The sequence below is a fragment of the Balaenoptera acutorostrata genome, chromosome 13 (genome assembly GCF_949987535.1).
Source record: "Balaenoptera acutorostrata chromosome 13, mBalAcu1.1, whole genome shotgun sequence".
In the NCBI taxonomy this organism is placed as follows: domain Eukaryota; kingdom Metazoa; phylum Chordata; class Mammalia; order Artiodactyla; family Balaenopteridae; genus Balaenoptera; species Balaenoptera acutorostrata.
The window spans coordinates 17018180-17045634 of record NC_080076.1 but is presented as its reverse complement, the minus strand read 5'-3'; the positions used below and the strand labels follow the sequence as shown (position 1 = coordinate 17045634).

The 27455-nt window shown below is 45.7% G+C and overlaps 1 long non-coding RNA gene across 1 annotated transcript; it reads right to left on the bottom strand.

The window, feature by feature from the left end:
• Positions 1–3181: 3181 nt before the first annotated feature.
• Positions 3182–11493, bottom strand: LOC103007930 (uncharacterized). Its single transcript, XR_451925.2, has 3 exons — positions 11244–11493; positions 4841–4983; positions 3182–4042 (listed from the first exon to the last, which is right to left on the bottom strand). It is a non-coding gene; the product is annotated as an uncharacterized LOC103007930 (long non-coding RNA).
• Between the last annotated feature and the right edge of the window lie 15962 nt (positions 11494–27455).

The following is a 27455-nucleotide window of genomic DNA, read 5'->3' as shown; positions in this document are numbered from 1 at the left end:
ATGTGAAAACACTAATTCAAAAATATATATGTACCCCTATGTTCGTTGCAGCATTATTTACAATAGCCAAGATATGGAAACAACCTAAGTGTTCACTGATGGTTGAATGGATAAAGAAGATGTGGTACATACATATGATGGAATATTACTCAGCCATAAAAAAGAATGAAATTTTGCCATTTGCAGCAACATGGCTGGACCTTGGGGGTATTATGCTAAGTAAAATACCCTATGATTTCACTCACATGTGAAATCTAAAACGAAGCAAAACAAAACATGAACAAACAAAACAAAAAAGCCCTTATAGATACAGAGAAGAGATTGGTGGTTACCAGAGGGACAGGGGACTGGGGGATGTGTGAAGGGAGTCCATTGTATGGTGGTGGATGGTAACTAGACTTTTGGGACTGATCACTATGTAAGGTGTACAGATGTCAAGTTACAATGCTGTACACATGAAAAAAAAAGTCAGGTAAAGAATTTTTCCTGGAGGAGATATCACTTGAGCTGAAACTCAAAAGATCAACTGGTATAGAGGGAGATCTTTCCAGCACCCACCAGACAAGCCTCCTGCAAAGACTCGAGAAGCCCATAGGGCAACTAGAGCCAGTCCCGAGGGAAGCAGGGTCCTGTCACTCAGGTGGGAGATGCAGGCACAGCCGGGACCAGGCAGTGCTGACCACCTGCCTCAGATTCACCTGGAGACAGGTGATAAAAATTAAAAAACCTCAGGCTCTCACCTAAAGCCCCACAGAAAATGGAGCCCTGTAAACTCCACTTAAATAAGTTCTCCTGGAGATTCTTATTCGTACTGAAGTTTCAGAACCACTGATTTATTTGAAACACCCTATGTGCCAGGCAGTGTTCTAAGCTGCTTTAGAATTATGAACACATTTGATCCTCCTGACAACCTTACTATGTAGGTGCATTGTTATTTCCATTTTGCAGGTGGGGAAATCAAGGTACAGAGAATTTTTTAAAACTCATCCGAGGTCACGGAGCCTGTAAGGGATAGATCAGGTGGTCTGGTTTCAGAGTTTGTGTTTTAACCGCATGTTGTCTTTGCATTGATTTGGGCATCTTCCCTCCACCTGCAGCCAACAGCAAACCTGGGGCTCGGGCAACCTGGAACGCTGATGAGGCGTCTCTGAAGGTGCAGATCACGCCCTATGTCCCCCCACCCCACCCCGGGGACTGGACCACACACAGAGCTGTCTCAGGGAAGGAGAGGAGCTTTGGTCTTTAACCCCTGGGGGACAGAAGCCACAGAAAGAAGTTGACCAGTTTGCAATAAGCCTTTTGGCCCTGGGGTTCAAAGCCCATGTTGCTTTACTCTTTATCTGTGTTATTGATATCTGTTTCAATAGCTTCTGTTTGAGTAGATGGAGGCAGAGAGCTGGGATAGGGGGTTGGAGTAGGCTGACCGGATGGTCAAGCCTGGAGAGCAATTTGCCCTCTTCTTGTGTCAATTCCAAAAGGCAGGGTTTGGAAATCAAGTCAACAGAGAGCTTTTCTTCATCTCCACACAAACAGCCGTTCTGCAGTGTTTGGAGACAGTTGGGCAATGCTGGACCGAGCTAGGTCAGAGGAAAAGTCAATTTTGCCTTTAAATCCCTAAAGCCGGGTTTGGTTTCCATGATTCTGTCACACGCCTACAGCTCACACCAAAAAGAAAATGCTCCAGGCTTGTGTATATCCCCCTCCCCCATCCACCCACCAGTGAACTACTGTGGGTATTAGAATGTTCTGGAACATTCTGCCTTTCCCCTCACGCTGAGTGACTGTCATCCCTGCACAAACCGTCACCAAGCAACCTCTTTTTGATGGCCCCAGAGTTCTTGTTCAAGGAAAACTGCTCTCTAGCTTAAGCCAATTCAGAAAGCACTGGAGTTGCACATGAGCAAGAAAAATGGCCAAATGCCAGGGATAGGCATAGCAGCCATCTACTCAGAGGATTTTAGAAATAGAGGGGGAACATTAGAAAGTATTTGCTCCAAACCCTTTGCTTCTACAGATGAGGAAACAAAGGCTCAGAGAGGGGAGGTTTCTTGCCCAAAGCACCCAGCTCGCACATGGAGAGGCTAAATCAGAGCCCACTCACCCAACACCCAGCTGGTTGGATTTTCCCACCACACTATTTAGCCTCTTGTCATTTGTCTTCAAAACTTCCCAGTTCACATTCTTAGTCATCCATTCAGCCTTTTATTTATTCTCTGGAGTATCTTCTATGAGCTAGTGAGGGGCTAGACCCTGAGCACGAACCAATAATAAGGGGCTCCAGTGAGAACTCTTTATGGTTTCTCCTCCCTCCGTCTTCCCTTCAGAAATGGCACTGGGTGTGGTGTCACCCCCTAACCAATTAAAACAGACTCTCTGGGGCTGAGCTCCACACATGGGGAGTTAAAAAATCTCCCTGAGAGAATCAAATTCTGTAGCCAAAGTTGAGAAGCACGACTTGAGAGCACAGCTTTGGGGAGGTCACGGGCCCCAATTCCACCTGATTAGGTTCCTTGGAGCCTCTCTCCTGGCTGCAGAGGGAAGAGGGTGGAGGTGTCGAGCACGGTCACAGCTGTCACCTGCCTCATCTGTCACCTGCTCAAAAAGGAGGCCAGTGCAGCCTCCCAGCAAAAGCCTCTGGGGCCTGAGGCCACTAAAATAAAAAGAATGACTTCCCATCATAAGCATCTCTGAAGGAAAAGAAACCAACGGGCTGGAACAGCCTCTGAAATTTGAACCGTGCACGGTGCAAATATGGCAGGGCCAGCTCCTGGGAATTGCTTTTCCCCAAAAAGGGACCTGAGTCAGGATCTCACACTGGGCCCGGCTGCAGTTCTGTGTAAGTGATCTGGGAAGTGTGATGGGCTGTCAGAAAGCAGCAGGCAGCTTCCCACAAAATCACTGAGAGGGTTCACGGGAGTCAAAGGTAGGAAATGAATCAGCGAAGGAATGGGGTTCTGTAAGATCCTTGCTCTCCCCCTGAACGCAGTCTGTCATTCCAAATGACTCACGCACTGACGAGAAAGACTAAAAATATTCAAGCACGACATATGCATCTATTAAATCGTCATTTTGTCACACTTGGTTGGAAACTGGGTTTTCTAAATGTTACTGGGAATCGTCTGCCTCTGCTGCTGGGTATCTGCGGGCTTCAAAATGAACTCCAGTGCGGGGGGTGCTCAGAGGGGCTCAGTGGGCCTCAGAAGCAAGTCAGGTCGTTCGTTTTGTTTATTAGCAGCAGCGGTAAGAGTCAAGGATTTTGACAAGCCAGGGAAGAGCGTCTGGTGGTGGAGCCTGCCCCAGGAGCCCTGCTATCGCGGCTGCGGGTAAAGCCGCTGTATTCCAAGCTCTGGAAAGCTACTGACTTTTCTTCGCTTCTCTTAAGTGGTCATCAGATTTTCTTCTAGGTGTTCAAGGTACTTCAGGTTTGGCTGTGGCTTCTCAGATGGTGTCACCCAGGACAGATCAGTGAATTCAGAGCCCCTCGTCCTATAAATAAAACCCTGGTCCGTGTCACAAGCAAAAGCTGGGCCGTGCCTGGCCATCCCCTCTGCTAAGCAACATGGGATAGAGGAGACAGGACAGCCTCAGAGGGAACCAGCAGGGGGATTTCTGCCCCCAGAGATGCAGAGGGAGAAGGAAATCCCTAAAAGAACAAGAGCAAGGCAGTTGGAAGAAATGCTCCATGTGGAGGACACAGTCTTCATAGCAGAAGTGGACAGAGTGAAAGGGACATCCGCCACGTCCAAGGCTGAGCCAGCTTCGTTCAGATCATCAGCAAGGGGAGTGGCCCGGCTCTGGGGCTCGCAGCTTCCGGCTGCCAAAAGGGCTTGATTTCTAAGTCAGGACGACGGTCCTCAAGAAGCAGAGGCTGTGTTCAAGGGATGCGCTCTGAAATTACCCACAGATGAACTCGAGCCAGACACGTGGCTCAGGGTGGATACAGGGGCTTACGTGGCAGCATTGCTTAAACTTGCAAAAGATGAATGAATCTGGGGAACTTTTTAGACAAATCACGGTGTACTCTCATGATGGATGCACAGAGCTGGAAGGAGTTGATTGAGAAATCTCAGGTCATGGAGTATAAACATACATTTCTCTCCCCCCCACGCCCCGGCAAGTCTCTGCTTTCACCTGGCCTACGTATAACCTCCCTTTCCTGTCCCTTGATGCCAGCTTGGGCAGACTTTGCAACTTTCCATTTTTGACATGTGTGCAGTTCTCTGTAAAACTCCAACCTCTCTAATGACTCTCGTCACCCGCCTTCTACCCCCAGGGGTTGGGAGGGGTGGTGAGGGCTATCCTGACGTCCCTCCTCCTCCTCCCTGTTCTGGTTTGGGGGCAGGAGGAGAAGCAGGCGGCCGAGTCCTCTCATTTGCCGGTGACTTGTCAGCGGCAGCGGGTCCCTGGTCTCTACTCCAATGGGGGAGGGTTCTGTGGGGATCCTGGTGGTCTCTGAGTGGGTGGTGGGTGTGGCTTTCAGGGGAATGGGGTTCAGCCTCACCCCAGGTCCCCCATCACTGGGGACCTGCCAGGAAAGGGTGCCTTGTCTCCTGCTGGTCCAGACCGGAGGGCGCATGCCCCCAAGCCCCTCTCTAGGCACTGCTGGGCCCTGCCCCCTTTCACCTTTTCTGTGCCTCATCCTGAAGTTCAGGAGACGTTCAGATGGGCCCTCTTGGTACCCACAGAGGCCCAGGGAGCTGGGATGGTGGGGCTGTCCTCGCCTGCAGACATGGCGCCCTACACCCCGTGGGGCCCTTATACTGGCACAGGCACCCGGGGGCACCCAGGCCGTGATCACACCGGCTGCCAGAGGGCACGTCAAGCCGTCTGGCTCTCTCACCTCGTGCCCTGAGGTGTGTCCTCACGCGGGCTCTCGGTTCTGGGGCTCGGCAAGCATCAGGCTGGGCAACGAGCTAGGCTTCTCTGCCAGTGCGCCCTCACAGGTGGCTCCTGGGGATGCCTTTCGCCGTCCACCAACTTGGCCTGGGGCGGGCGGCGGGTGGGATGTGGTTGGGGGAAAGGAAGCGACTTCTCAGCAAGAGCAGTGCGCACCCCGCAAGCTGACCCCTTGCCTCCTTCCGGCCCCAGGGCTCACCCCACATAGAGCAGGGTAGGGGGTGCCAGGACCTGATGGGAGGTCTCCTTCGACTGCCCGGACACCGGGCATCGTTCAGTGACAGCTTTGTCCCTTGGCTGCAATTCCAGAATAATGGGAAAAGTGCCACACAACAATCTATTACTCAGCCAAGAAAAGAGAGGGAAGAGGCTCTCTGTGTACTGGTACTAAATGATCTCAAAGCTATGTTATAAAATGAAAGAGCAAGGTTCAAAACCCCAAATATTATGGCCCCAATTTGTATTTTAAAGGTGGTTATAATATACACGTGTCTGTGTTCATAGTCTATACGAGAAACATAACAATGGTTGCTTTGGGGTTGGGCTCTGGGTCTTACTTTCCACTGGTGGGCTTCATGGATGGTTCAGAGCAGGCGCCCAGGAGAGTCAACCCCCTCCCCTAGGCTGAGAAGGGAGAGAGAAGGCCCAATTTAATGCGCCTTTACATCCATTTAGCAAAAGTAAGAAATGAACAAAACAGTATGGTGATGGACATCACCAATGCGTGTTGCATACCAGAGAGAAAGGGGGCGTAGATGCCAGCAAAGGGAAAAGCACATGTTACTTTTACAAAAATAAATCTGCTAGTCATGCATCACCAGCTTCTAAAGAGGATGAGAGGCAGCTTCCAATAAAAGATACTGGTGATTACATATCCTTAAAAAACAGAGGAAAAGGAACAAGAGCCAATGGAAAAGTGGAGAGGTGGTGAAACGACTGTATCTAGAACTTTAGGCACAGGTCTTTTTTTTAATTGAGATAACACTGGTTTATAACATTATATAAGTCTCATGTGTACAACATTATGTTTCTACTTCTGTATACACTACAGGGTGCTCACCACCAAAAACTGAGTTTCCATCCATCACCGTACAGTTGATCCCTTTACCCATTTGCCCTTCCCCACCCTGCTCCATCCAATCTGGCAATCACTACTCTGTTCTCTGTATCTGCATGTTTGTTTTTGTTTGGTTTGGGCTGTTCATTTGTTTGGGATCTTGTTTTTTATATTCCACATATGATTGAAGTAATATGGTATGTCTTTCTCCATCTGACTTATTTAACTTAGCATAATGCCCTCAAGGTCCATCCATATTGTTGCAAGTGACAAGATTTCATCTTTTTTATGGCTGAGTAGTATTCCATTGTACACATATATACCACATCTTTTTTATCCATTCATCGGCTGATGGATGCTTAGGTTGGTCCCATATCTTGGCTATCGTAAATAAGGCTGCCTGTATCTTTTCAAATTAGCATTTTCACATCCTTTGGGTAAATACCCAGAAGTGGGATAGCTGGATCATATGGTAGTTCTAGTCTTAATTTTTTGAGGAATCTCCATACTGCTCTCTGCAGTGGCTGCACCAATTTATAATCCTACCAAGAGTGTATGAAGATTCCCTTTTCTCCACACCCTCTCCAGCACTTGTTATTTCTTGTCTTTTTGATCATAGCCATTCTAACAGGTGTGAGGTGATGTCTCATTGTGACTTTGATTTGCATTTCCCTAATAATTAGTGACATTGAGCATTTTTTCATGTGCCTGTTGGCCATGAGTACATCTTCTTTGGAAAAATGTCTATTTAGCTTCTCTGCTCATTATTTAATAGGGTTGTTTGTTTTGCTGTCGTTGAGCGGGGCACAGGGTTTTCTCTCATACTCATGTACAACTTACTTGGCTGTACGACATCTCACTTAAACATCACAGCCACTGAGGGGTGGGGTGCTGTTACCAGCCCCACTTTGTAGATGTGGACACCTGGGTCAGAAAGCTGCCTTTCTCATGTCACACAACCAGTCAGTGGCATAGGGGGCCCAGGCTCAATTTTTTTCATATTCTGAGTTTCTTTCTTCCACACACATTCCCAGAAGTCTCATACCCTGAGACAGTACCTTATGAGTACTATCAAAACTGCCATTTACTGATGCCACAGGGCACCCCACGCATACATTGTAACCACACCCCTGAACATGCACTAAGTCTATCCTCTCACCAACTGCTGTGTGCTCCTTTTTATTATTTCAATTTTGAACCATGTGAATATAATACCAACTCCAAATAGTGTAAGAGATCTTACTACTGTCTGATCCTTTGCCATTCTGTTTCTGGCTGAGACTGTGATCAACTAGTCCATATTGAAGTGCTAATGCATTAATTGGCCACACGCTCAGAAAAGGTGTGAGAACTTTATCAGGGGCCTTTGGAGATGAAGACTTAGCTGAGAGGTTTCTACCACTCTGAAACCCCAAGGCACCATTTTCCTTCCCATGGCAACCACCATGAGCAATTTTCTCAGACGTCCTTCCAGACACAGTTTACTCCCCTCCCTGTGTTTATTGAAATGGAAACAGGTTATACACACTGCTGGGTATCCTGCTTTTTTTTAACCTCATAAAATTTTAAAAGTGTTCTAAGAGTTTTTAAGGAATAGATCTTTGAAATTATTTTATCGGTTTGTTTAAAAATCCACACATTTCACAATTTTAATGGCTCCAGAATGTTTCACTCTGTAAATATACCCTATGTTATTTGACCAGTGCCTTTCTAATAGATATTTGGTATGTTCTTATACCTTGCTATACAAGCAACATTGCAATTTTGCACATTGTAGGATAAATTCCTGAAAGTAGAATTGTGTGTCAAAAGCTACAGGCATTTGTAATTTTGATAGCTATTTCCAAACCGCCTTGTGGTTTGTAGTGACCCACACTCTCACCTGCAGTAGATGGTGCTTGTTCCTCACGCCCTTGCCGACACTAGGTAAAGCTAGCAAATTTGTACAAAGAGGCAAGCGTGGGATGCTTAGGCCCTGTGTGGTGTCTGTAGGGGCTGGTGGTGCCTGGGGAGAAGCTTAAAAGTGCTGGTGCTGGGGCTTGCCCACGAGAGGTCAGGCTTCACAGGGGACACGAGAAGCTCTGAGACCAGCTCCCCTCACCTCTCAGTCCTGCCAAAGACGGAGCCAACAGAAATGCCCCATAATCCACAATATCACTGAGGTTAGTGCCAAGATCACTCTGCATCTCATCGAGGAATGGTAAAACCCAAGTCTGTGACTGAATCCCACATGCTCAAAGGCAACTGCCCATATTTGCTCATCTTCCTGCACAGGTGGTCTCTTGATAGTCGACAGCACGTGTGGGGACAGTAGTATAATTAGTTCCCACTCTCCTGGCAAGAAACTGGTTTCTGCAACAAGGTTGTGAAGTTAAGAAGGGAAAGCTTCATCTTTGCCTACCCCTTCCCCCTCACTATGCCCTGAAAAGGTGGTTTGATTAGTTGGAGCCTCCAGTGATGGCCTTTGACCACTGTCCTCTGGGCTTCTGGTCAGAAGACAGACACCTCTTCAGCTTTCTGAGGACAAGACTGGCCGCTACCCTTGTTCGGCGTCAGGCAATTTTCTAGCCAAAGTTTACTACACTTCTTTGGGGCTTAGATACTAGTGTGAAGTGTCAGAGGCTAAAACTGCACCCCTACCCTTCATGGTCTCCCTTATCTGTGTTATGCTGTTGGCAGAGATATGGCCTATCTTCCCATCAGGGAATGACGGAAGTGTCTGTCAGGAGCTAAGGGATCCTGGTGCATCTTGATCTTCCCTGGGATAAACCCTCCCTGCCCAACTTGGCTGGAAACGTACAGTCACCCCAAGTGACCGACAGTCGTGAGGAGAAGGGTTGAAAGGGAAGCTATGAAGCAGAGGATGGGAAACTGTACCTGCCACGAGGTAAATGAATCAGAAAACCCCAATGTCAAAACTTCAAGGAGGTTTTGTCAACCAGCCTCTTAGTTTTCCCAGCGAGAAAACTGAAGCCAAGCAGGTAGGAGAACTCGTCACAAAGCCACATACCCACCAGCCAGAGCCAGTCTTCACTGAGTTTGGGATGCCTCATCGGAAGGTGGTAGGAATTTCACGGAGATTGACCTTTCTCCCTTGTAATGAATGGCTGAAACATTCTCCCTCACTTAAAGTTTGCTATGACGCCAACCCAACCGATGACTATGAGCACAGAAGGTTTATGGAAGGTCTAGAAGCTTTTCTCATTTCCCAGCCAAACCAAAGTCGGCTGCACTCAGTTCAGCCTCCCTCGGAAACACGTGCCTTGGCAGATGGGTCCCCAGTGGGAGTTTGGTGAATGCCTTCCAAGGTGATAATCATTAACAGCAAAGTACACTTTAAGGCAGATTAATTAGGAAGAATACTCTTCAGGTTGATCCCTCCCAAAATTTAAAGGGTATTGATAGTCTAAGAAAGTAGAGAAATGATTCTTTGGTGCCAACTCTACTGGTCTTTTCTACATTTCTCCTCTTCTCCTTTCCAGCCACTTTGGCCAATAACTCCTGGTGCCTCTAGACAGCTAACCAGCCTGGTCTGCCCCTTCCACGAGTTACTCCGGCAGCTGCGGGTGATGGTTCATCTCCACATGCCATCTCTTACCAGCCAGCTGGGTCTCAAACTCCTTTTCATTTAAAAAAAAGATTTTGGTTTCTATTTCCATTATTGGTAATATGACCTTTGGACTTTCCCATGTCTATACTGTGCATGTCCGGCTCGAATTCCAACTACTGGCTAATAGCCAGCAAAAGGGAGCATCTTTCCAGACCCAACGAGCATTATTTTCACATTCTAGTAGCATTCAGGATGCAACTATATTCAAAAATATATTTTGTATATTTTTAAACATATGAAAGCAAAGTCCTCTACATAGGCACAGCCTATAATCAATATCAGATATTAAGTGGTTAACATATTGATGATATTGGGTATTAACATGGTTTGAATACTATTTTATTATTTTAGGAAAGGTTATAATTTGTCTTCCAATCAAGCTCTTTAAATTGCTTTCTGCAGCCTGCCAAACTATTTCCTGAATTTCCACCAGTAGAAATTCAGTCCTTTGTGTTTACCCTTCTAGAGGCTCCTCTTTCAAAATGTATATCCCTCAGGAAGGAGTAGCATTTTGTCCCTACATCCTAAAACTCAACTGATCTCCAGCCAACTGCTTATCTCCCACTGAAGATCAGCTTTTCTCCAGTGTTCCTGTTGCTGTCTGTTTACTAGTATTACTGTTTTGAGGATGGGAACTATGCCTATGTCATTCATGAATATCTCCAGGGCTTGGAATGGGTATGCAATAACTATTTATTGAATGAATAACACATCAGCCTGCTATGTCAGACCCTTTGCCCTAAACTAGCAGTTCTTAAGTATTATAACCCCTTTTTAAAAAAATCCACAGAACTTTTAAGATCTAGTGATTAAGAAACTGCATAATGACCAGAAGTTATTCAGACCTGAATGATTCTGAATTCAGTAGAACACTGAAATAAATGTTTGTTTCATCAATCACAACAGCACCCACATGTATTCAAAGGCTTGGTGTCCATGTGGATTTTCAGGCCTTTGCAGCCTCTCTGAAGCACCCCTTCTTTATAGCTGTAGCCTACAAGAGGGGATGGAAAACTCACAATTTTGCCAAGAGATGGTCCTGTTCCGAAAGATTAATGAGAAGGAAGAATGATGCTGAAAAGGGGGGGGATAATAAGGTAGTCAATATCTGGAAATTAATTCCCCCAGAACACAGTGGTTATTATTCTAGTGGTGGGTCAATATTAAAGTCTGATGCTGATACACGGAAATAATCACCATGTTTGTGCGCCCCTATTCCTGGGAGTGGAGGGAGGCCCAGAGCACAGATGGGAGTATGGGCTGCAGACCCATGTCTTACAGAGTCTGGAGCTCCCATGCCTGGTGTTCAGATCTGTGAATCTTTCTCACTTCTTTTCACTTTGGTCCCCATCCCCATCCCCACAATGAGAGGCAGCTCAGAAAGGAAGCGGCGCTAGCTGGTGTGGCCCTTTTGAAGCAGAGGTCACAAGAGGCACCCATAAGCTTCTATCCAACTTCAGCTCCAGCTCTGTCGTCCCCACTGTGATCATCCCTCACATGGACTTCACCAAAGCCTCTTAGCTTCCTCTCTTGCCCTTCTCCATCCCCCTCTTCTCACTGCTGAATACATGATCCTGTCTAGATACAAGTGATACCCTTCAATAGCTTCCCAGCGCTCTTGGGATAAAGAGGAAACCCCAACCTGTGCCCCCGGGTCCTGCTGGATTTCACCCCGCCTACCTCGAGCTCTCACCGGGCGCCTTCTCCCACTCTATCTGCTCCAGCCACTGGGGCTCGCCTTCTGCTGTTTTACACCTTCACACGTGCTCTTCCCTCTACCTGGTATCTTTCCATCTCCATCCTTTTGCCTAGACAATTCCTATCCCTCCTTCAGAGCTCAGGCCCAACATGGCTTCCTGGAGGAAACTTTTCATGACTCCCCTGCTAGATCGGGCCCCCTTCTTATACCCGCTTAACACCCCAGACACCTGCGCTGCAGGCACTCTGAGCTGAGTGACTCCCTTCCAGGATAAGCGAAAGCTCCCCTAACTCCAACCCTGACTGGCCCTCGGACTGCCGAGGATCAAAGCCCTCCGCTTCCAAGGTCACTTCCGTTGGTGCTTGCAGCTTTACCGAGACCGCTCATGGCAAGCCGGCAGGCCTGCGTTTGTACAGGAATCCTAATCCTTTGATGTCACACTGCACCTGTCCTCAGCTTTTGGACGAGAGACTATGTCCTCCTCATCTGTTGCCTGTTTCAGCGGCCTTGGAGCTCTGCTTCTCATCACACCTCCAAGCAAGGTAAAACCCCAAATGCAAAATTCCATCCCCCCACCTCCCAACCACTAGCCCACTCCCCAAAGGAACCACCATCAGTGATATTCTGTGTATCCTTCAAGGAAGAAAAAGTATGCTATTACCACCAAATAAATACATATACAGATGCACACAAGTATTTCTATACTTTTACTTATACCAAATGTATTCTGATATATTTTGGACTGGGGAGGCATGGGATAAATCATCCTGCTTACCCCAATTCCTGGTCTTTTTCTTTTTCTGCACAATTTTACATTGTATGGCTGTGTTATTACATTATTACTTTGTATGCTGTATTACTTATGTAACCAGTCTACCATACAGTAGTCTGCTTTTCAGTTTTCTGATCTTACAAACAATGTTGCAATGAATATTTCTACATACATGTCTTACTTTCCTTTTGTGAATATATCTATAAATTCCCAGTAATAGAATTAATTACTGCACCAAGAGGGATGTACTTCCAGTTTCAATAGACACTATCAAATTATCCTTTAAAAAGTAAACCATTAACACTTCCAGCAACAGCGTTTGAGAATGGCAGCTTGTCCACAGCGTGACGAATACTGGATATCGACCAGCTTTTTAATTTTAACCTATGAGCTCACTGAGAATTGATCCTCATCGACCTTTCTATAATGATCAATGAAGTTAACCCTGTTTTCATGTGTTTATTTTGCTGTAAATTCCGTGTTCATATCCTCTCTTTTCCTCATTTTCATCTTGAATTATTCAATCTTGATTTATAAGAATGTTTCCTAAACTGAAGAGGTGAGGCTGTGGTATAGATTGCTGTTTTTCCCTAGATTTTTTTTTCTTTTGACTTTATTATTTTAATCATCTAATGTTAGAAAGTCTCGATGTGAGGCTCTGTGTGCTGCTTAAGAATACCTTCCCTGGCCCAAAATTAAATACATTTTTTAAAAATTTATTTATTTATTTTCTTTTGGCTGTGTTGGGTCTTCGTTTCTGTATGAGGGCTTTCTCTAGTTGCAGCAAGCGGGGGCCACTCTTCATCGTGGTGCGCGGGCCTCTCACTGTCGCGGCCTCTCTTGTTGCGGAGCACAGGCTCCAGACGCTCAGGTTCAGTAGTTGTGGCTCACGGGCCTAGTTGCTCCGCGGCATGTGGGATCTTCCCAGACCGGGGCTCGAACCCGTGTCCCCTGCATTGGCAGGCAGATTCTCAGCCACTGCGCCACCAGGGAAGCCCCCATATACATTTTTATCAGTTTTAAAGAGCTGGACAACTGCTACTGTCTGTCCTAAAGATTCATCTGGTGCCTACTGATCCCCAGCCCCCTGGAGACACCACAGTTTAACAAAACACTGACAGTTGATCTTCCTTTTGACAGTCCTTGCTGAGATCTTCCCCTACGCCCACATTCAGCCAAAACAGCCAATATACTTGAGGTTAATTCAATTGATGTTTTTTCCTGGTTGCAAACTCTTTTCTGGGTTATTGATTACTTCCAAATGCCCTTTGCACAGCCTGGATTGAAGAAAACATCCCATAAACTCCGGTCTAATTAAAGCCCTGCTCTTAAAACACAAGAATCTGTTTGAATGCTTTTCCTAAAGCTCTTGGAGAAGATGACTTCCCCGGTTGTCTTTAGTCTTCTACGTGCAGCACCATCAGCTAAACCATTCCTAAGAGTAGTTGGGATTTTGCTGATGGCCTGCAGGGGAGCTTTATGTGTAGGGGGGGGAAAGGGGTAAATGGGGGTGAGCTTCACAGGTGACTGGTAGAGGATATCACAGCAGCACAAACCTGGGGAAAAAAATCAATATTTCTAAAGCTCTGGCTTCATGGGACTTTGCCCCATGATTTTTAGCTCATCATGTTTTAGAGTTTATAAACCCTTTCATGGAAATCAGCCCATTGCTGTTTTACACAGCAATACCGAGGAGAGTCATAATATTGTTCCTAATATTTTTATGTAGGAAAATAGAGGCTCTGGGAGACGAAGCTAACACAGCTGGGAAGGGCTAAGCTGGGTTGCAAATCTCTTTATTAGGACTCTGAGTCTACTGGTCCTTCCCCGGTTCTCCCTGTCCTATCTAGTTACATCAACTTCCACGTAACAGAAGAGCTAAGCTTAAATGCAATGCTTATTAAAATAATCATGTGCTCTAAGGAATGAAGTAGCTCTAAGGAATGAATTAACCCTAAGGAAGCTGACTTTCAACCTCCAAAAAGAACTGAGCCAGGTCAGTGTAGCAGCAGCACAGGATCCTGCAGCCTCCTGGAATACATTTGGAAAGAGTTGCCATATGAAATATAGCATCCTTAGTTAAATTCACATTACAGATAAACAATGAATAATTTTTAGTATAAGCAAGCCCCAAATATTGCATGGGACGTAATTACCCTAAAAAAATATATTTGTTTATTTGAAGTTAAAATTTAACTGGATGTCCTGTGTTTCTAGTTGCTAAATCTGACCATTCTAATTGAGGAGAGACAGTTTGTCGATATGTATAACAAGATTTGTGATATTCTTGGTCTGAGGAGGTATTAGCTGAGTCGTAGCAGTGACTTCCTAATATAGAATCGAGAAAGGTCACCTTGTACCACTTAAGATCTCATAGACAAGGAATACTTTTGCCCATTTTGCTTGGAACCAAGCTAAAAAGTTAATAATGCAATGCATCAAAGTCTTTTAAAAATTACAAAAGATGTGTGCAACTATTTATCTTTAAAGATGGTCTTTGCATCATTCTGAAAAAAATAATAATTCTGAAAAAAAAGGAAGCACCCAACTTACTTCAAAATAGGGTTTTAGTGAATAATAAGTTCAGTCAATGGAACACAATGAAAGAAAATGGAATCCAAAATTATTTTTAAGAGTGTTGATACAAGATATTCCTTGACACGGAAGTATGTTGAGGATAGAATATTGAATGAAAAATACAGGTTGCTATATTATCATGTTTTTGCAAAACAATTGCATTTTGTCTGTTAAAGCACACCTTCCCCCCTCATGTTTTAGCATCTCTGAAATTAGGATGCCTTTAGGACTTAATGGCATTATCAGTGTTATTGGCCAGGCAGCAGACATGTTGCAGTTGTCATCTACGTGCATGTGAGAACTCAGTGATTGCTGGTCATGGTGTCAGCTCACTGAGCTCTCTGCCTTGTTGGTACAACATATTTTGAGTCTGCCATTTAAAATATCTTCCAAGATTACACTATGATTCAGCATTGAAATGAAAAGTTATTTTCTGTGCAGAAGCATGAAAACAAAGCAGAAGGGACTAAGTTTGATTTTAGCAATACAAATTTTCTTTTTGTCTTGGAGAAACAATAACAACAGTTATATATTGTTTTGCAAAGCAGCAAACAAGCAAGTGCTTTACAAAACCCAAGAAAGGAACAGACTCACAAGTAGATGAAGGGGTGCTGTATTTTGTTACTGAGAAATGTGCAAAAGGATTGCCGATTACAATCGGCCAAGGAAAGCAACTGAGGACAATTAATTTGTCCCTGGGCCAGTTAACCAGGGAGAGGGAAGCCTGGGGCAGAGCTAGGGTGAGGAGCCCAGCCAGGCTCTGGGGACTCTGGCTGCCTTGTCTGTCCTGTTGACTTCTAATCCGGTCCAGGCAGCTAAAGCAAAAGGCAGGGAGAGATTGAGGAGGTCCCACGTGATGCCTGGGACTCCTCTGCTGTCCCTCCTGAGGGCCAAAGCAGCTGAGTGACAGCAGACGGAATGGTTGTGAGCGAGAAGGTGCAAACAGACAGGTATGTTGCCACCACTTAATTTGCATTTTATCTGTTATCTGGAGCTTACCCTGGTCACTTGGGAGCCTCAGGCAGAGGGAAATCCTCGGGGCTCAGGCAAATACCCAGATTTGCCCTCTGAACTGGCCCCAAACCTCTGATCCAAGGACCCCAGCCAGGCGAGGAAGGGGCTTTATAGCAACTGGAGTCTATGGTCCCAGCTGCAGGGGGAGCAGGAGCCATGAAGGAACAGGCCTGTGGTCTCCCAGGATGATAAACCCATCTCATGCCCCCCAGCAGCCAGCTGAGTGTCTTTTCTCTCAATACGTTCTCTATTATACATGCCCAACAATAGTAATAATAATATTTGAGTGCGTACTAGGTGTCAACCACCATGCTAAGTATTTCATATACATCGTCTCATTTAATCCTCACCATAGTTTGGGAAGGCAGGTTTTATTATCTGAACTTTACAGATGAGGAAATTTAGGTTCAAGTTCACCCAACAAGTGCAGGAACAGGAGTCAAACTTCAGATTCTCTGGCTACAAATCCCCTGCTCTTAAGCACCACTCACAGTACATTTCTCTGGACAAAGACCCCTGACTGCTAGCTGTCCGCTCCTGTCTAATTCCACTGCTATTGTTTTACTCCCGCTGCTTGGAACTGCTTCCTCTCTCCGCTTCCCACCTACATACCCAGCAGCTACCAAAGAGCCATCCCACATTCCTGTTCTGTGCCCACACTGACTGCTCAGCCCTGGGAGTTATCCCAGGATCCCCTGTGCTCACAGAGAGGACACTCAAGTAGCCCTGTGTGCCACCCATAATCCCCTGTGCCCACAACTAGCAGATACTGTCTTCTAAACACCACCTTGGGTCCACTGGTTCCCCATGGTTGGATGAATTAAGTAAGCTCTTTGCCTCAGCATGCCCACTGGGGAACGCTGGGACCTGTGCCCGTGTTCATAGAGCCTGGCCCAAGCCCAGATCCAGCTTTATGAAGCCCCCCCTCCCACAGAAGGCTGGCAGGGGCCAGGTCTGAGACGCCTGCTCTGACCCCTGAGCCCCACCTCTACTGCTCACTGAGGGGATCGTGTGCACATGATCTCAACAGAGTTAGTAAGCAATTCTAAAGCCATGTCTCTTCAATTCAGTTGTGAGCTCCTTGAGGCCTTGCTCCTCAACTGATACGAGCAGTCATCAGTGGTCTCTCTCTCTGTGCTCAAGAGTCCACCGCCAGGCCCAGGATGGGGGCTCAGCAGAAACACTCCTGGACTGGATTTGTGTCTTAACCACACTAATCCCCCTGCCTGACATCTGGACTTTAGGAGGTGATAAGGGAAAGCTGTGTGGGGCAACAGCACAGGAGGCATGAAGGGGACAGCATGATACGCCCTCAGGGGTCCAGGTGTGACAATAAGACCACTGATCAAAGAACTAGTTTGGCATCTGGCTCAGTGGATTCTGGAGCTGGTGGCTCTAGAACAGAGAACAAACTAAGTGCCGATCCCATTCTCTGCCTGACTCGAAAACAAAAGTGAAACAGAAAGCAGCTGCAGCCAGGACAGAAAGCAAATTAATTAACTTGATTTTTAAAAAATTCTTTCCATTGAACATTGTTTTAATTCAGAGTCGTTCTTGAGTTGATTCTACCAATACCTAAGTGTGCCAGCAAGTGAGGGTTGAAGAGGAAACAAGGGTAGAGAAAGTTTTGTTGGGAGGTTCCAGTGGACAGAACTCAGGGGTGACCCAGGGTTGGAGGTCAATGTTTGTGAATGTGTGAGGGGTAAAGGCCACGGGGGCAGGAAGCAAGGAGAGAAGGGAAGATAGTGACCTGCATGAAATGATGGGGCAAAGTGTTTCCCTGGAGAACTCTCCATCCAAGTGGCGTCTGTGAGAAACACACTCAGGGATGGGCACAGAAGTCCCAGTGCATAAGAGGAACACATACCCAGGATTTGCACCCTAACTTCTCAACCTAAGACTGAACCTAGAGGGAAACGGGGGGAAACAGAGGAACATTATTACAGTGCCTCTGTAAGTGGCTCTGAATTTCCTGCCAAGTTTCTGTTTCAAGGATTCCACCCAAGAATACATGTTACAAACTATTTCACATAGCTGGCCTTGGCCTTCGAGAAAATTATAGCAGAGACCACCAACCCGGGGTGCATTTGAGATTGTCCAGAGTATGTAGTTAAGATCCTGGCCACCAATTAGCATGTGTGGGAAAGTTTTCCACACCACCAAGCAATTCTCAGACACCAGCTGCGTGTCCTACAGGTCAATTTTAACACTATCTACTTGGAGACAGCATCAGATCCCACAGGTTAAGGGCTCAGTCCCACGCCCCTCCCCCTCACTTCAGACACCAGTTGCAAGTCCAGGATGTCATCTGTGCTTCTGAGCCATCAGAAGTTCCCATGACCCATTCCTTGGGTTGCATTAATTTGCTAGACTGGCTCATGGAACTCAGAGAAACATTTTACCTACTAGGTAACCTGTTTATTATAAAAAGATATATAGCTCAGGAACAGCCAGATGGAAGAGATGTACAGGGCAAGGTATGGGGAAAGGGCACAGAGCTTCCACGCCCTCTCATAGCCAGCCATTCTTCCCAAATCTCCAACATGTTCACCAACCCGGAAGCACTTTGAACCCCATCCTTTTGGATTTTTATGGAAGCTTCATTACATAGGCATGACTTGTTGAATCACTGGCCATTGGTGAGTGATTCGACCTCTTACCCTTCTCCCCTCTCCGGAGGTCCAGGGGTGGGACTAAAAATGCCAACTCTCTAATCACATGGCTGCGTCCTCTGGCAACCAGCCCCCATCTTTTGGCTACCTAGGTTCCAAAAGTCACTTCATTAACATAACAAAAGACACCTTTAGAGCTCTTACCACTTAGGAAATTTAGAGTTTAAGGAGCTCTGTGCCAGACTTGGCGATGATGACCAAATACATATTTATTATTAATCATAATATCACAACAGTCCTTCTGTTCCTTTACCCCTTAGACATCTAGATGACTTTGGGATTATACTAAGGAGCTTCACGGTGCTCCTGGGGAGGTGGGGTGGGGGGAAGAGACAGTTCTGTGATGCCAGCCCATGCCTGGGTAGAGAGCTACCTAAGATAGACCATGAGCAAATGAATGAATGCATCAACTAAATCCTGTCTTCATGTGGCATTTCACGAAATGACTTTTTTCCACATGAAGTCTCTGATGATGGGAGAAGATGGTGTCATCAGCACTCCTTGAAAGTCACCAAGGGCGAGAGGGAGAGCTGGGATTGGCCCCTCTCTCCTGAGGATCTGTCGTCTGTGACTCAACATTGGACTCGGGTGTTGCGTCCCCTTTCAGGAAGGACTCCCTAGTCACAAGGCACTGCTAGCTTCTCCTTCTCAGGAAAGAGGCCCAGAGCTTTGCGGCTGCCGAGATGCATTCTCAGGGACCCTGTGCGAGGCCCCGGCAAAGGCCGGCTCTATCCCTCCACATTCTCGTGCTCACCGGAGTAGAAATGTTCAAGGTGACAGGTTAGTGGGTTGTAAAACACAATGACGCATCTGGACAAAGATCGTGGACCAGGGCAGAATCAGTGTAACGCTCAAGAGTTTGTCCCCAGTGCCCAGAGTTTTGAGCTACTCTTGGAAAAACAAAAAGTCACGGGTGTTGGAACCCAGCCGCCTTAGGTAGGGCAGCTGCAGAGAGAAGTAGAATTGCCCCAGAAAAGTGAGCTTCAAGTCCCAGCCTTGACCTGTACTAGCTGTGTCTCTGATTATTCTTGTTTCAATTTTAAAATCAGAAATAGCTCAAAGAGGTTATGAGGATTTAATAATAACACTTGAGTGTTTCCTCTGTGCCAGGCACTCTTGTAAGCACTTTATGTATATTAATTCACTGAATCCTCACAATGACCTTATGAAACAGGTACTACTATTAACACAAATTTATAAAGGAGAAAACTGACACACAGAGAGGTTAAGTACCTCCCTGAAGATCACACAGCTGGTAAGTGGGAGGGCCAGGGTTTGAACCCAGGCAGTTTAGCTCCAGGGTCAGTAACTACACTATGTAAGAATACGGTCAAATATAAAGGGGAGCAGATAGGGAAAAGTATTCAAATGACTATATTTCACTGATTTTGAAACGCACAAATTTCCCCCACGTTTTAACATCTTGAAAATCTGAATGTGTCATATTTGAAAAATGCTTAGATTCAATTAATTAGGGAATGAACTTGAGGTGGAACTGATTCTTGAATAATTCTTCCAATTCCAATTTATCTCTTCTTTACTGTAACAAATGTTATTAAAATGAAGCATTTATCTTCCACCTACTGTGAATAGTGGATGGCCAAGCCCATACCGGGACTCTAAATACCATCTGAGGCCACACGACCTCATCTGGTAACTCTCCCCTCAGCCCCACTGCACTGGTTACGCTGGCCTTCTTCCCGTTTTGAGACATACTTGAGCGTGTAGGTCCCTCTGCCCGGAAATTCTCTTCCTCGTGGCTCACTCTTTAACTTCCTTCTGTTCTCTGCTCAAACAGGGGGGGCCCTGCCTATTGCTATTTTAACTTGAGTCCTTCCCCAAAACTCACTATCCACTTCTGACTTCCTTTATTCTGTTTATTGCTCACCTCCTTCTGGATGTAAATTCCATGAGGGAAGGCATTTCAGTCTGGTTTTCTTCGTTGGTTGGTTGGTTGGGTTTTGCTGCTGCATACCCAGGATCTAGAATAGTGCCAAGGACACTGTGGCTTTCAACAAATATTTCTTGAGTGAATGAATGAATGAATGAATGAGGGCTCATTGGAGATTCTTGTTGGATATTGAAGGAAGGGTTACTCAAGAGTATTTGCTTATCTTCAGAGGGGGGAGGCCATGCGGAGAGAGGGGAAGCCAGGCAGAAGGTTTAAAGGACCTGCATTCTAGACCTTCTCTCACTGCAAGTCCTAGAGGAGTGGCCAATCTTTGGAAAAACTAGGATGGAAACATAACATTTTTGACAGACTGCTAGAGAGCATCTAGATTAATTTTGTCATTTACAAACCAAATGCAAGGCATTAATCTTGCCTGGATCATAGTTTTTAAAAAGAAAGAAAGAAAAGAAAAACAGCTCTAAAAGAGATTTGGGGGATAATTGGGAAATTTGAAAATGAGCTAAATATTAGATACTATTAGGGAATTATTGTTAATTTCGCTCTGATAATGGTAATCGGGTTAAGCAGAATACTCCTATTCCTTGGGGACAAGTGTTCAAGTGTTTAGGCGGGAAGTATCATAATGTCTGCAGCTGGTCTGCAACTGCCTCCCGGGAGTGGGTACCACTCACTCAACTGATGACCCTTCCCCTTTGCCCTCTGCAGTCAGGCCCCTCCCCCCAATGCCTAATGGTGTTCTGAGCCCATTTCTACCCATAAGAGCAGGACCTTTAGTGGGAGAAGGTGGCCCGTGTGTGACTACAGTGGTGATACCAGGACTCGCTGTCAACACTCTATGTTTTCACTTGGGCCCTGGATTGGGATATTGGTTCGAAAGTGGTTTTGATTCTCTTGATGGCCAACCTGAAGCTGTGGCCACTCAGCATCCTGCCGGTCCTCCCGTGCTTGGCCCTTTCCCGCATGGTAAATTCAACTCCTTTGGCCTCTTTTTCTTTACTACCCCAATAAATAACCAATTAGTCGATACAGCTCAAGACCTTGGTAATTTCTCTATATCCACCTTTGTTTTTCTCTATTCATTAATAAAAGAGAATTCATCTCCTATTTCACCTAAGGTTTCAGAGCAAATGACAAGCTAGTATCTTCAGCTTTGCTACACAGAGAGGAAACTAAAGGCTCAGAAATATAAAGTGTCTTCTTCAAAGGCAAAAATTTGAGTGGCAAAAGAATCTCGAATGAGACTCTTTTGAGATTGGATTCCCAGTTCTCAAACTTCGGCCTCCCTCCTGGCAAAAGTTTGGCATTCTTCACTGGAACTGATTCCTTTTTTTTTCCATTTCAAAAAGCCTGCCACTCAAGGCAGGAAGAGAAAACCACCGTCAGTCACCCACGGGAGGCAGAGCCTGCTTCCAGCTGCAACCAGTGGAAAGTTACCCGATTTTGTTTTTCTCTGTTTGCAAAGCCCCATTTTGCAGCCTGTATCTGAGTACAAACATTAGGGATTTCAGACATTCTAAGCTGAACTTCAACCTTGCAGGATTCAAATCTATCTTATCTTAAAAGAATGCATCCCCTATAATTTAAAAAAAAAAAAAAAAAAGTCATTTTAAAGCAGCCGAGGCAGGTGTTCTGTGATTTGCTGGAAGAAGTTTGTTAAGGATTATAAATAGGGCAAGATTTACCCTTTCTCTGAAATTCAAAATCCTTGCGAGTACCATGGCTGGGAATTGAAAGGAAATCATCTGAAAGTTGAACATTTGTCTTCACCATGGTTTTCCAAATGAAAGGGAAACTGTCTCGGCAAAAACGCATCAACTTTCAGAGACCGAGCACAGCTGGTGAAAGCGACCCGGATGTCCATGCGGTGAGGCCTGGGGGTGGGGGGAACCTGTCCTGCAGTTTGAAAGAATATCTATATTGGGGACTTGAGACTCTAGGTCACTGAAAAGGTGAAAAACCAACAGTAGCTCTGAAAAGAAATACGGTTGCTGCAACCAGGAGAAGCAGGTTTAAAAGTACAAAGCTATCACAGGCAGGACCAGTGAGGCGTTGGTGACACCAGAGCCATTGAACAAAGCTGGAGCCGGGTGACCTCCACAGCACCCACGCCAATGTTTTTTTCCCACTTCAGGATGAACATTTGGGCTTTTACCATATGAACGTGCCAGCCTTCACAAGGCCATGGCCAATCCCTCAGCCCTCCCAGAGCACCCTGGTCTTTTCTAGGGACAAGTTCTCAGTTTGATCTCAGGTGGTTGGAGGGAAGGGACCAGAAGCAGGACCAAAGATGGGGGCAAACTTGGGACTCATTTCTTGAGATCAGTTCTTAGGAAAGAAGAAGAAAAGCCAGAGCATATTTTGCTTTCCCTTCCAATTCTGTGTAGGGCAAAATGGCAACATACCCACTAGTTAAGGCTGCCTCTTCTCCTCAGAGGGTCATGAGCTTCGACCAGGATAAATGCGACCTGAAGTGAGGACTGGTTCTTACTAGAGAGGATAACAAATAGCTTCTTTTCAAAGCATAAGAAGGCAAAACAGCAGAGTGGCCTGAGGAGGAAAAGAAATGATCAGAAACGTTAACAATAATAGCAGCTGACAGACTACATTTAGGGCCAGGGGCAGCCTCCAATGGTGGTGGTTGTTTTTGCCTTTGTATGTCTCTCTCTTTTTATCTGTCTTCTTTTTTTTTTAACCAGAATGTAAACTCCGTCTGTCTCACTCACCATTGAGATACCAGAACTGAGCAGATAAGGAGGAGCTTCCTACATCATTGTCGGTGTGAACAAGTAAGTAACTTGTAGCTACGTCAGAAACGATTGGTTCAAGAGGAGTGTGAGATTGGCTTCCAAATATTGGTCAAGAGCTTGAAGTAGGATGAGCAAGGATATACTTAATAGGTTCCTGTGATCAGGTGACTTTTCTGGATCTAGACATCTGAGGAGGTGACAGTGTAATAAACTGCAGCCTTCCTGTGAGGAAAGGGTTAAACAGGTTTAAACTTGGGTTTCTGAGGGGGACACTGTGTTCAGCAGGGGCAAGGCCTCCATTTCTGCCGCAGGAGGGGGACGCAGGCCTTTCAGTCCTGCTTCGCGAGCTTGACCAAAGGTGACGATGACTAAGGGCTAAGGTCGTGCCCTCCCTCCCTCCAAATCGATACTTCAATGTGACTTATCAGAAAGAGAAAGAACTGTTTACTTTAAAACCCTGGATCCCATAAAGGGAGCGGGGAAAGGCCTAAACCCCACAGAAGCTCAGGGCTGGCGCCCGTGGCCACCCCCATACGGCCAGAAGAGGGGAGAACAGAAGGCACCATCCCACTGGCAGAGAAGGGGCCCCGGGCCCAGAGAAGACACGAGGTGACTGGAAGGTAGGTGCCGCCCCACACACGTTCCGGCATCTTCCAGCTCCCCGGTGCGATTTAGGCTGTTCCTCTGGGGGGGGGGGGCACTGACTTTGAGAAGGGAGGGTGAGCTGCCACCCAGGTGTTTAAAAAGACCCTACAGCACCTAAGCAATGTGACATGTCACACACACCGCATTTGAATCTGTCTGCCATGATTACTCTGTTTCTTCAGAGAGCCTAAGAAAACTGGAGACTTTCCTAAAGATGCTTCTCCCCCCGGTGGAGGGAAAGGCTAAGGCTAAGGAGGGGGGGGATCTAGGGCCTGGAGGTACCATGGACTTTTATTTCTGGCCTTGGAGTGACTGTATATGAAGCCATTTCCTGTTTTATGATGGTCTGACTTAACAGGAACACCAAGGCCTTCAAACGAGATTCCACCTGTAGGATACCTGGAATTAGGAGGTTTATTGGACCAGAAGTCCTTCCCTTCCCCCTGTTTCAGGGCAAGCACAACCGCAGGGCTCCCTACATTTTGTTCTTCAACTTCTAAAACTCCAGCATTGGAGCTCTTCCTCTGTCCAACTGCTATTGTTCCCTGGACAGCACTGGAAATAGCTGGACACCTGCATAGAAATGAAACTGGTTCCTAGGGATCCCCGGGCCTCAGCAGTTCTCTCTGAAAAGAGTCTATGGAGACCTCAGCTTGGCTGAGAATTTGCCCAATGATCCCTTCTCACCTCTGGTTGGTGATAACGGGCATAATGGACACACGCATAAACTTTCCCGATTTCCCCTCTAGATGGATTTCAATGAGAAAAGAAATGCTTCCTTGCTCCCTATGGAAAAGAACATTCTATTTTAAAATTTCCATGTGCTTTCAAAATGACAAGACTCAGGCATATGCTACTGACTTCTTTTGTCTTCTAGACTATAATAGTCTAAAAGAATCAAGTTGACGTCCTTAACACATCTATTTGAAATGACAGGAAATGTGGATTTGCAATTAAGAAAAAGCATCTCCATTTATCATTTACTTTTTTTTTTTTTTTTTTTTTTTTTTTTTTTTTTTAAAGGATTTTCTTATTTATTTATTTATTTATTTATTTTTGGCTGTGTTGGGTCTTCGGTTCGTGCGAGGGCTTTCTCCAGTTGCGGCAAGCGGGGGCCACTCTTCATCGCGGTGCGGGGACCGCTCTTCATCGCGGTGCGCGGGCTTTTCTCTATCGCGGCCCCTCCCGTCGCGGGGCACAGGCTCCAGACGCGCAGGCTCAGCAATTGTGGCTCACGGGCCCAGCCGCTCCGCGGCATGTGGGATCCTCCCAGACCAGGGCTCGAACCCGTGTCCCCTGCATTAGCAGGCAGACTCTCAACCACTGCGCCACCAGGGAAGCCCCTATCATTTACTTTTTAAGAATCTTTCTTAGGTGCTGAAGGGTTAGCTTTGCAGCAAAGTGACACTTCACTGTCCTCAAGGCACTCTTTTCTCAGCCCTCTGGAGTTGGCCCTAGAATGTTCCCAGACCCTGGGAAATAAAATGTGAAAGCAAAGACAGGCTGCTCGTGCCCATATCTGACCTGAGAAAGCATAGGGAGTTTTGTGATATTCCTGGTACTTGTGAATCTCAGACATTTTACAGGGAGGTGTGATACACACAGAATACTTACAGGTTGGTGAATTCGCTAGAGGATTCGGCTTTGTAAAGGCTTTCTTCTCAGTGAACTCCCCCTTCCTGCCCCCTGCCCATTTATGAAAAGAAACGCCCAACTTTAAAAAGAGTAAATCCAGCCTTGCCTGTTTTTCATACCCACGAACTCAATGGGAAAACTGCAATCTGAATTGATCACAGCAGCTAGAAATGTCTAGAGATTCTGTCCAGGTTGGGAAGGTGAGGGAAGGGAGCCTGGGACACTGCACAGAAGTTTCATTTTAATAAACAGCCATTTAGGAATGCCTGGTACTCAACCTCTCTCAGGAAGTAAGGCTCAAAGAGAGATGGTGGGAGATTTGTGTAGCTGAGATCAGAGGAGAGAAATTAAACAGGATCCCCCAAGGCCTTTTCCAGCTGTGGAAAACTGCTGGCATTTGGACACATCACCCTGAATTAATTTCCAACCTCTTTGCCTTTAAGGATTAATTTTTTCACAGGAAATAACAGGTGTAATTATTTCCCAACCAGCTTATAAACTTCCTGGTTTTTTTTATTAGCTGGAGCTATTTAAGTTCAGTTGTTAAATCTGAAAATATGAAAGATTGTTTTAAACCTGCAGAATGAGAAGTGACTATTTAAATTTTTAAAACTATATCCAAGTAGATCCTGGCATTAACCACTTCCAATTTTTTTTTAATTAGTGACATATTATTGGATGGCATTTGAAAAAAATGAAAACATTCTACTTGCCCATTTAAACTGCTTTGCAGGTTGACAGAATTCAACCGCTCCTGCAGAAACCATCAAAGAAGTAATAAAAGATGATGGCTATTATATTTTTAAATTGTTCACAATTCCAAGAACACAATAGGCACTCAATAAATGTGTTTGATTGATGCCATAATACCGTAAAATAATTGTACTGCCTAGTAAAGCATTTTGCTAATAATTTGCTAGGAAATTAGCCTGTGGCCCATCTCTCAGCCCAGCGCTAACTTTTCAAGCTTGTTGACAAGCAGAGTAGGAATAGGGTAAATTCTAACCTCCCAGTTTCAGAAGAATGTTTTGCAAGAAGGGATTTTTATTAGGAAATCCACACCAAAAAAAACTTCTTAAAAACGTTTACATTCTAATTATTTTTCTCATTACAAACTATTACATTAATTATAGAATGAATAAATGCAGAGAAGCAAAAGGAGAAAACAAAAAACAAAACCATAATTCCATGGTTAACAGTTGATGTTTCTGCCCTGGGCATGTATGCCTTTCTTCACAGAAAGGGGCTCATACTGTGGATATAGTTTTGTAAACTACTTCTTCATTCAATAACGTCTCTTGAATCTCTTTCCAAGTCAATAACCATTTTTCTACAACATCACCTTCAATGACCAGGGTTGACTATAAATATATCACACTTCTCCTATAATTGGACATTTAAGTGGTTTGCAATTTTTACTGTTATAAACAATGCCTCTCTGGACAACCTTATAGGTAAACCTTTCTACAAATGGGTAGAAAAGAAAATCTTTCCTACAAATTCAAGGACTTTTTCCTTGCCATGAATTTCCTGGACCAAAGAAATAGAGGTTTATTTGGAGGAGGATTTTGGTAAGATTTACCATTAACTACCTCCTCTCTTTTCTCTTTTCTTCTTTCCCCTGTTTACTCTTCCTTCCCTTTTCTGTCTTTTGCAGGTTAACGAAAGCTTCAGGCTTTCAAGGCATACAAGGCCCACGCGGAGAAGTGCAGGAGGGCTCAGACATTGCTATGAGGTTCTGAAGTGAAATGACCTCAGGAGCTTGACCGATAGAGAGCTCTCCAAGCGTGTCCTACCAGGACCTTTGTCACTAGTGAATTGATCACCTCCCGATGATTCTTTCCAACTGAGCTAAGAGATTTCTGGAGCCTCTCGCCATGGTCAGAACATCCCTGGAGTGACCAGGAAGCGGGGCTTTCTGTTCTAGTCCCTCGGGCAAAGACAAAGCAGATGAGCCCGGCTAAGTTGTTAGGAGGCACTGTAGGGAAGGGAAGAACCAGGGATGGTTAATCACACGAGTGTGTCCCCTGCGGCTGCACCCAGCGTGCCAGGGGTTTGCGGTAGCAAAGGGGGCCAGCTGGAACTCTGGAGTTGGTATTCGGTGTGAGTCTTGGCAAATGCCCAGGGGAAAATTCCCCCTGAAGACAGCAGGTCTAAGAGTGAGCCAGGTGGCACTTTCCTGCCACCTTGCACCCTGAAAAGGCGAGCCAGGGTCACAG